Below are 9,045 nucleotides of genomic sequence, written 5' to 3'. Positions count from 1 at the left end.
GTAAGAAATTGCTTCTTGGGCACTTGATTCTTTACAAGAGAAAACTTTGAAAATAATTTTGATAAATTACACTTAGTGAAGAAAGTAATTAAGATTAGATAATTGATAGGATCATTGAAGGATTGTCACAAAAGAATGCTCAAGAGACATAAGATATTCCTAATGTTAGAGAATCCCCTAAAGGTGATTTTGATTTGAACGTTCAAGAAGAGAAATTTTTAGTAGCCCAGTCTATTAAACATTTAAAAAAACCCTAAAGTAGTCATAACTTTAGTTGCAATTAAGTGTATGAATTAAGCATCAACAACAAAAGCACCAAAGAAAGCAACTATTAAAGGGAAGCCAATACTCATTCCAGATGATGATGACAATGCTACGTTATCTTCATGATATATTGTTCCTCAAGTAGAAAGTGAATCGAGAAACCAAATATGCCTTTTACTACTAAAGAACACAACAAAAGGTTGAAGAAAATTGGTATGTCCAACTTTAAAATTGATTGCTCCGACAAACCAAAGAAACTGAAGTTTCTTGATAATTTTTGCAATAAGAGAATCAATATCATGGAAAAAAAAAGGCTTTACCAATGAATAAAAAAATCATGAGAGAAGTTTTCCAAAGACATTGTCACACCTCAAATTTGTCAGATCCGAGAAGAAGTCGTGTGGATGTGAAGTTACATGTTTGGCATAGTGTAGTCTACCAATTAACAGTCCCCTGGCAGATTAGAGTTTGGGATAAAGTATTCATCGTAGAAGTAATTAAAGATTTCAGGTTATTTTCCTATTTAAGAAAAGAGTATGACAAGAAAAGGGTAAGCCTGGTGAGAATTACTGCCAAATGTATATTACGCCTAATTTGCTTGAGCACTGTGCTAATTGGGTTTTGTAACGTGATCTGGTTAGGAGCCAACTAAATTGATTGGTCAAATGACACTTGTACATGATTCTTATTTATATTTCTTTCAGATTTTATAGGTCATTTATTAGGATAAATTATTGATACAATCAACACTTGTCAAGTTTCACTTTGGGAAACTAGGTGTATATATATGGTGAGAAGGGTTCATCTAGATAGTTTTTCTTCCTTCAATATTAACCTCTAATTCTTTTTTCTTAAACTTAAATGTTTTCTTCTCCATTATTAAGCTAGAAGCTAAGGATTTTAAATTAATCAATGAATGTTCCACCTCCTGATAAGTCTAACAGCCCTACATGTTAAGTTTTTGAAAGAATAAGGTTGTTAAGAAGCATATAAACAGTAAGTTAGGAATAAGAGGCCCTGCATATAGATCATTTTTAGTTGAGATGTTAGCAAATTGTCTGTAAACAAGTTTTTAATGATGGTTCCATATTCTTTAAGAAAAACATTTTTGCTGCTTTTAAAAAGATGTTCGAGTTTGGAACTCCAAGCTACGGTAAGTGAGTATCAAGTAAGTCTCTATCCTGGCTCCTGTATATGAATTGTTCAAGTAGAGATGTATATAGGATAAATGATGATAACATCTCGGATAACTTGTAAATGTGTGAAGAATAGTAATGTGTTGCATGTTCACATTTGAGGTAAAAGAGTTATTGTATGAATAAAATATTGTGTGATGTAAATGGATATGAGTATCATGTATAGAAAGGAGAATTCTGTTAAGATAAAATGAACAAGTTAGGTATGAAAATAAATCTGGGAAAGTGTATCTGTGTAGGATAAGCAAACATATATTTGTGATGCCTCTGGTAGGAAAGGTAGATTACTAACCGAACTGACAGATCATGATGATAATGAGAATACTCATGGTGATGCCTTCAATGAGACAAAGACTGGACTGGTAGATCATGACATGAGGATGTGTAAGTCTATGTGGTTGAGATCCATGTCATATGAGAATATTTATGGTGATGGCTTCAGTGAGATGTAAACCAGACTGGCAGATCACAACATGAAGATATGTATAAGTTCATGAGGGAGAAATCCATGACACCTTCTATGAAAGTCTGTCAAGACAGTAAATACGCGATTTTTTGTGATGTTTGTCTGGTGTAATCTACTAAGCCTTTGTGACGTATTCTGTATTACCTATGTGGCATGTTCAATGATTTCTGTGTGGTAGAATCTGGTTATCTACTTTTGAGACAAGATCTAGGTAAGTTTTGAAATTTCCTCTATGATAAGGGTTTGATAAGGCTAAAGTTAACTTGGTTTGTTTGGTCTTGTAGTAAAGTTTGATGAGCTTTAATGGGCATTTTCTAAAAGAGAATATGCATCTGTTATTCTAAAGAGAGTATCTTCCATACTGGTTTGTCAGTATAGAATAGTGATGTATTTATATTCATGAAAGATCTGAGTGTTCACTGGATTGAGTTCGTCTACGCTATGTAGGGATGGAATAAGAAGTTATCTGGTATTTGCCATCTTTGAATGATTTTCATGTCTAATTTAAGGACCATCTGGAATCTAAGAAGTTTGTCAATTTGAGTGTTTTTGTGTTATGTAAAATAAGAGTCTGGAATTCTTCTAGATTATTTGAAACGTTTCATCATTGATATAAGTTTGATTTGGGATAGACTGAATATATGATCTTTTTGGAAGTCTGATAGTTACCAAACTTAGTATGAGAATCTACCACATGTAACATCAGTTAGTAATTATCCACCAAAAAGTAGTATTTGTAAATAACCATTCTAGGAAAAATGTTAATTGTTTGTTTGGAGAGGAAATTCGTTGAAAGTAGGTTTTGTATAGATATTCTTCTAAGAAGAACCTATGTTGTTCTCAAAAGGAATAAGATTTATATCAACTAGTAAGATATGAAATCAGCTAAGGAGTGAAGTGACAATTGGTACATTAAGTATGGTAGTTGACATATAAGTCTATATCTGATATTAGAAAAGTATCTATCAAAGACAGGATTGTAACAACCTATTTTTAGTGAAATCAAAATAGTGGTTTTAGGATTACAAATTCGATAAGTAGATTATTTTTATTTTTATTTTTATGTCTATGGGATGTTAGTAAGGTCGTATTAAAATTTTGTTAAGAAATTTTGATGTTTGCATGCTTAATTATGTAAAAATGAGTAAATCAAAAAAGGTGCAAGAGTAGATTTCTAATAGTAGAAAGGGGCAAACGACTATGAAACTTAAATGTAAGTGGACTTAGATGATAATTAGACCACTCATAATTTTAGTGGACAAAGATGGGCATGAGTTAGGTTTTTTATTTAGTTAATTAACAAGGTTATTAAAGTAATTTAATAATTAAATTAAAAAAATAACATAAAATAAAAGTATCATATTCTTTAGTTCATGTTTCCACTGAAACTAAACAAGGAAAACCTCTATTTTTCACCATGTTTGAGTATTGCATGTAAGTGATTTTTGAGCTCATTTTTAATGATTTCTATGTTTTTGAAGTCGTTGTAGCTTAGTTTAGCTATCCTAAGGATCAATTTGTAAAACTGTTAAAGATTTAGGGTTTTTCCATGAACGTTCTTGCACAATTCTTGATATTTAATGAAAGACTGTGAGTCTTTGTTGATAAATAAACAAGTTTTGTAAAGTAAATATTGATGAAAATTGTGTTTCGGGACTTATTTGTAAAGATTATAGAAGTTCATGGTAAATATGTGAAATGATGGTTTCTATGAGTTGATATAGGTCCCTAAAGAAATCGGCCAGCTTGATAAAATGATGAAAATGCTTTGATTTCCGTTTATGAGCTTCATGACTAAATTGTGAAAACTTAAAATGTTAGGGGTAAAATAATAATTTTGTAAAAATATGAAATATGGACTTAATTGAATAACAGAAGTACTCAATGGACTAAACTTGTCTATTTAGATCAAGATAGACCACGGACGGATTTAGATCAAGGAAAAGCTAAAGCCTCAGATTAGTTGATTCTATTTCTAGTCTCTAATTATCGAGGTAAGTTCGTATAAACTATAATCACTTAAATGTTATATAAATTGAATGTTTGTTATGTTGCTTGATGTAAATGAATCATAATAATAAAAGTATCAAATCTATGATAAATTGACAGATATCGAGTCCCGATTGAACCTTAAGAATTCTTACGATACAAATGACATGTCATTCAGGATTTCATGTTTCGGGTGTTGGACTTGAATGTCCTATCGATGGCTGAGGTCTAGTATTTGTCGCAGATACACCATAGCTTATGTGAATAACATCGTGTAGCTTACATTCCAATCCACAGCTCGTGTGAGCAAGCCCATTTCACAGCTCATGTGGGAAAGGTTACAGTTAATATGTTTAAGCACACTTCGTGTGAGCTTTCCCGAGTATCTGATGATTTTCTAAATGGCTCAACGGGCATGAAATGGAAAGGAATGTTAAGTGTTCAAATGAACTACATTATGTATTCATGGAAAGGAAATGATGAATTCAAATAAAGTATGTTCATATACAAATGGCTTACCTTATGTTTAATTCAAGTGAATTTTGTTTGAATGCACTAACTTGTGTTAGTGATGGTGCTTAGGCTTGTGCAAGGCTTCTGGATGGATTACATTATGCTCATACCTATGTTATTTAGATTAAATGGTAAGTTATGTTTCATGTTTTACGAACTTACTAAGCATTATGTTCTTACATAGTTTTATTTCCTATGTTTTATAGTTAATCGGAAGCTCGATCAGCTAGGAAGTTCATCGGAGATCTATCACATTATCCAACATAAATTTTGGTAGTTTTTGGTATTTTGGGTAAGGTTAAAATGGCATGTATAGGTGAACTTGTATTGGTATCTAGTTGATGATTTTTGCATGTATAACTTGTTTGATACCATTTGATGTTAGTTGAATTGTGTCATTTTGGTACTTGTGATGCATGAATGGTATGCCTTAAATGGTAAGTTTATATTGAAGTACTAATGGTCAAGATATGGCATGTTTTGGGATGGTATTGAACTAGATGTGTATGAATGAAATGTGGTCAAGTATATATATAAGTTAGATAAGTTTGTATGTTTACATTTGAGATGCCTTGTATGACATATTGGTTGATTGATTTTAGAATTTGAATTGGTTATTTCATGGTGGTTTTGGTCATGTTATGATGCCTTGATTATGTGCACAAAATGATTTTAGGTGGTTATGAGTTGGTGTTTGAAATGGCTTGATTTTGGCCAATTTCATGTCCACACGCCCTGAGGCATAGGTGTGTAACTCAGCTTTGTGTGACATACGGCCTGGTGATACAGTCATGTGTCCCTTATAGGTTTTATTACATTCAAATCAGGCTGTTACATGACTTAGCACACAACCTAGCATATGGGCGTGTGGCTTGGCCGTGTGACAGAACTCAGAGAATTACACGGGTGAGGACACGGGCTGGGACACGGTCGTGTGTTCATATTTTGATTGTTACACGTCTTGAGACTTGGGCGTATGTCTCAGTTGTGTGAGGCACACGACTATGTGACCCTTGCAGTCTAATTTTTCTAACTTTTTCTTATACTTTTCGATTGTTTCCAATTTGGTCTTGAATTGTTTCAAGGTATTTCTAGGGCCTTGAGGGCTTCATTAAGGGATGTTATATATGTGATTGAATGTAATTAGATTATGTTTGCAATTATGTATAAAATGAATGTTTGAATGTTCCATTTGTACGGTAATGCTCCATAACCCAATTTGGACAATAGATACGGGTTAGGAGTGTTACGTTTAGTGGTATCAGAGCTTAGTCAGTTCTCGGGCTGAACATAACATGTATAAGTCTAGAAATAGATGCCATTAAATAACTTGTGATAGTGTGATAACTCTGGATTCAAATTGAAATATGTTTTCATATAGATATAATGTCATCCAACCGAGCTGATTCCGATTGTAACGCCCCAAAAATCCTAAGTATTAATTTTCGTATGTTGTAGTACACAACTGTCAGTCTACTTCAGTGGTTAAGTGTTCTGGGAAGTGTCTGAGAAGTCTTGAGTTCAAGCTTTGGCTTATGCAAAAATTTTGTTTTAAATAGATAAACCCTTGGCTGTAGACAGTAGGCTTTTAAATAAAAGTGGGTGTTTTATGTCAGAATGGGCCTGCGATCTAAGGGATAGGAGGCATGTCAATGTTACTGAAGGTCTTGAGTTCGAGTCCTGCTTTGTAACACCCCCATACCCGGCCTAGACATTATGGCCGAATCTAGTGTGTCACATTGGAGTGTTTTTCGAGAACTTGATCTAGCTGATGAAAACCCGTCTGGAAATTTTTAAGCCTCTTTGATAGAACTCAAATAATTCTATCTATTCATTAATCACTTTAAATCATCATTACTTGTAAAACCTTGTTTGTTGTGAAAGCATTTTAAAAGTGTTGCAGAAACGTAGTGTTTAGAAAACAATTATCATTTTGGAAAACCGCGTTCTACTTTTAACAAATATAATTCATGATAAGCAAAAATCCAAAATTAAAAGCTAAAAATTTAAAGAGGCCTTATTACATATTTGGAAACCCAAAACGTAATCTAATGGCAAATAAACGCCAAATAAAAGAAAAGAGGAACAGTAGTGTGGCCATCTCTGAGCCCTTCGTAGCGCCGATCCCTTAAGGATTACATGTACAGTAGAAAAAGTTGGGTGACTTTACGAAAACTAAGTGTGTAATACCAATAATAAACAAACTATGAGCAACACAGTCTAGGCCTGAGCCCTATTCAGAAATAATATAGGGTTGGCTTTAGCCCAATACAGTATCAATTCAGTACAATGATGTAGCCCAATCCAAACCAGCCAACACACCACCCCGTACCAACCAACACACCTTGTGGGGACAAAATCGACCTATCCAGCCAACACACCAATATCGCAGCAAAGCTGCCAGTATCAATATATGTGGCCAAGCCACCAGTACAGTACACTTCCTTCATAACAGTAACCCGACCCCATGCAAAGTGTCATGTCATAAATCATACGTGTATGATTGGATGTCATGCTCAGTACAGTCAAATCGTAGCACAAACCTGTCATTTACCCTCGAGCGGAAAAATAATCATTTTACCTTATAGGGGTATTTTGGTCATTTTACCTGCCTTGGGGTCTAGGTACTCATATCGACCCATCAGAAGGTCTACAGTCGCCTCGAGTGACTCGTGTAACCTTAATGGTCCAAATAGTACAAATAGGCCTAAGACCCATTTTTCGGCCTAAGTGGGCCCACACGCTATTGTGGCCGATTAAGCCCAACAGTTACCATGGCAATGCGAACTACACAGCCCAGTCCAGTAATTACCATAAATTATGGAATTTATCTGTGTGAGCCCACAAGCCCATTCGGCCCACACGGCCCATTTCGGACCATCGTAGCCAAGAACGGCCCAAACCTATGAGAATGCTCATGGCAGTCTCTACAATCGAACAACCATGTTTCGTGGGCTTGGCTTACCACATGTGCATTCGCATACCCATGTGGCCAAAAGGCCATTCTTTTGGCTTTTTGGCTTTTCGGCTTTTGCCATTCTACAGTCTGTTCAATGTGTGAATACACACCTGTTTACGAGAATGCGACGAAGTTCACGACCCCTAACCTATATTCAAACAAGATTCTCGATTACTCGTATAATCAACAAGATTAAGCACCTTCTTAAACACTTTTCACAAAAACATACCGCTATTCACCTTGATTGAATAACTGTGGTTTCAACCCACCCAAAACGCTGCTAAAGATTGCTAACAATCCCCTTGGTGGTTATCTGTACATAAAGCAGATTCATTACCCATGTTCCCAAAACTTATGAGTTAAAACCACATATAATAGCCTATAAACGTAAGTCCAAAGCGAGGAACAGGACCATTCGGCCAAAACGCCATGCCAGCATAACCTAGTTCAGATCAATCACGATGACAAGTATTACCTTCAATCCAGAATGAGCAAAAAGGTTCCTATCGAAACTGCAACACTAGAGGACTCCTTCGCACCTCGAAGGTTACTTAAACCCGAACGAACACCATAATCAATATAAGAAGAAGAGAAGAATCAACCTTAGAGAAAAAGAGGAGATAAGCCGAATAAAGCAGAGTCAAACCGAGACTTACCAGTCGGCATTCAACCACCAAAGACAAAGACTTGAGAGAGAAGAACAGAAGAAGAGGAGAGAAGAAAAGATTAAGAAATCTCCCTAGGGGCACAATCGACTAAAGAAGAGACGGGAAAAAGGGACAACAACAATCGGTCAAAAAGTGAAAAGAAACCAAATGAGAAAAAGGGGAAACAGAAAATCACTCGCTCAAAAAAAGAGGCCCGGAAAGAAACACATAAAACTCAAGGCACAAAAGAGAGGAACCCGAAAGCAAGCACTAATCGGCCTAAACAGTCAAAATTTTCGCACACCAAAACTAACCAAAATTGGAAACCAACACAAAAGGAGAAGTTAAAGCCGACTTTTGCTAAAAGAACTCTCAATTCGGTAGCTTGTCTACCCTTATCCTCCTCAGCTGAAACACTCTTGAACAAGAGTTCAAATTCGGCACAACCTTACACCTTTTCAAATCCCAAAATCCCCTCCTAAAATATCTCCATAATCCTCTTATTGATTTTCTCCCCAATCCTCTCCTTGATTTTCTCCACAAAACATCCTCTAACCAAGTCAAACTCCACTCAACAGAGTTTCAAACAACCACTGCTTCTTACACGGAAAGAGTAGCAAAATAAATACTTTTTTACATTGCCATGACTTGAACCTCAAACCTCCAGCAACTACCACACGCCACTTATCACAGGACCATAAGCTCCTTTTGTGTCACATTCCAACTACCATTATTCATAAGATCTACATGCTATTGTCCAGATTCATTCAAGGGAAAACCAAAAATTTTGCTAAAGTTCATGTTTGAACTCATGACTTCTTAGACACTTCCCAGAGCACTTAACCACTGAAACAAACATGCGTTTGTCTCACTTCCTTGCTCAATTAAATTTTTACATGTAGTCTCCTAGTTGCTCCTATGCTCAAGGCCTAATACTTCTAGGCCCAAATTTGGGGCGTTACAATTCTACCCTCCTTTAAGAAATTTCGTCCTCGATATTTCCAACAATCA

This window comes from Gossypium arboreum, chromosome 6 (assembly GCF_025698485.1).
Source record: "Gossypium arboreum isolate Shixiya-1 chromosome 6, ASM2569848v2, whole genome shotgun sequence".
Taxonomy (NCBI): domain Eukaryota; kingdom Viridiplantae; phylum Streptophyta; class Magnoliopsida; order Malvales; family Malvaceae; genus Gossypium; species Gossypium arboreum.
Note: the sequence above shows the minus strand (reverse complement) of the source record.